Source organism: Lissotriton vulgaris, chromosome 6, assembly GCF_964263255.1.
Source record: "Lissotriton vulgaris chromosome 6, aLisVul1.2, whole genome shotgun sequence".
Classification (NCBI taxonomy): domain Eukaryota; kingdom Metazoa; phylum Chordata; class Amphibia; order Caudata; family Salamandridae; genus Lissotriton; species Lissotriton vulgaris.
The window spans coordinates 990,148,759-990,150,705 of record NC_141694.1 but is presented as its reverse complement, the minus strand read 5'-3'; the positions used below and the strand labels follow the sequence as shown (position 1 = coordinate 990,150,705).

At 56.2% G+C, this 1,947-nt stretch overlaps 1 non-coding gene across 1 annotated transcript; it reads right to left on the bottom strand.

Annotated features, from left to right (window-relative positions):
* Positions 1–234: 234 nt before the first annotated feature.
* Positions 235–388, bottom strand: LOC147708307 (5.8S ribosomal RNA). Its single transcript, XR_015297014.1, has one exon. It is a non-coding gene; the product is annotated as a 5.8S ribosomal RNA (ribosomal RNA).
* Between the last annotated feature and the right edge of the window lie 1,559 nt (positions 389–1,947).

Below are 1,947 nucleotides of genomic sequence, written 5' to 3'. Positions count from 1 at the left end.
CTCGCACGGCACACAGCCAGGTGCCCCGGGACGGGCCCGGGGCAGACCGGTCGCCAGGCCCCTTCTCGGGGCCAGGCGTGCCGGCGGCGTACCTCCGTGGCAGGACCTGGCGAGGGACCCTGCCACGGGCAATCGGGGGGTCTGAACTTGTGGGGGGACGAAGGGGTAGCGGAGCGAACCCTGCGACGGCCTCAGCCGCGTCCCGGGGAAGCCCCAGGGTGATTGAAGATCGAGCGACCCTCAGACAGGCGTAGCCCCGGGAGGAACTTGGAGCCGCAAGGTGCGTTCGAAGTGTCGATGATCAATGTGTCCTGCAATTCACACTAATTCTTGCAGCTAGCTGCGATCTTCATCGACGCGCGAGCCGAGTGATCCACCGCCAAGACTCACAGGCAGGAGAGGCGGGAGGAAGGTGACACCGTCCGTCCGCTGCCCGTGCGGCAAGACGGCCCCGGTGCCCTGTTCAAGGCTTCCCCTCTGGGAGTCAGACTGCACCATTGGGAGAAAAAAACACTAAAAAATAAAATTTATAAGAGGGTCAAAGGGAATATATTGAACAACCTGTCATCTCACTTCCCTACCATCATCATATCATAATACTAAACAAAATGACCGGTCCTCTGTGTGTGCTTCTGTACTAGTAACTTAGAAAACAACAGGACTCATGCAAAAAGTGAGTGAGTTACAACTGGCTGAGATATTCCCATCAGCCCACCCTTCTGGGGGAATTCTATCATGCGGGATTTGTTAATCCATCCAAAAACCTCCCAAACCATCAGCTGACGGTGCGGATATGGATGTGAAAAGAAACTCTAGCCAGAGTGTTACTCAGAAGGTAATGCTAAAGGTGTGTAGTGCAGTGCTCTGGTGAAGTGAAAGTTAAAATTAACGACTTAGACAAAAAATATGTTTAATAAGGGTTGTCTAGGTGTCAAAGTTAAAACCACGCCAGGTAGTCTGAATGTATAACTACACTATGGCGCTGTGCAGGACGGTCAACATGTTTCAGCCAAATTGAAACTCTATCCGGCTTTCTTCAGGACCTAGATGATAGTAAGCTACTGCAGCATATGAAAAACGTGAAAGCTTGTCGGATGACAGTGAGAGGTACCGACGGACAGAGCAGGGCCTCATATTCCCGAGCAGTTGCCGGGTGAGGTGAGGTCGTCTCCCACGCATTGCTGGGATAAAGACATTTTACTTCTTCCAGTGCACATTGGGGCTCCAAGTTCCTGGTAGATATAAAGTATTTAAATAATACACTATTTTGGTTATATACTTTTGCACATTTCACATTTTTCATATACTGCAGTAGCTTACTATCATCTCCTGAACCCAGCCAAGCAAGGGGAGGCTCCCCGGGCACAACGGAACCCCGTCCCGGGCTGCAGGGCTCTGGGGCTGCAGGGCCATGGGGCTGCAGGGCACTGGGGCTGCAGGGCCCCAGGGCTGCGGGGCTCTGGGGCTCCGGTGTTGCAGGGCTCGGGACCCATAGAGCCCGTTCCGGGTACTTTGCCACGCTGCGGGCTGGAGGAGGGAGCCCCGGACGCCTGGGAGGTGTTGCCCGGGAACACAGCCCATCTGGTCCCCGGCAGGGAACCACCAGCCCCAGGAGGGTGTCCGGGCATACCCTTGCCCCTAGTAATCCGGAGGAAAATTACCCCCCTTTCTTATAATCCGTGCACTCGAGGTGACAGAGGGGACCTAGGGTGCAAACGTGCCCGACCTCCTGGAGCCCTGCCTGGGATCCGGGAGGCGAATGGCACCTCATCTGGACTTCCAGGGAAGCCCGGCCATCTGGTCGCCCCATAGGAAAGCATTGGGTGCGACCAGATGGCCGAGGCGAGAGGGGCGACCAGATGACCGGGACCGAAATGACGCCAATCTGCCTGCCCCGAGCCTCCGCAGGAGGGCTCCCGCCTGCCCTTGCAGGGCTCGGGGGCTGAA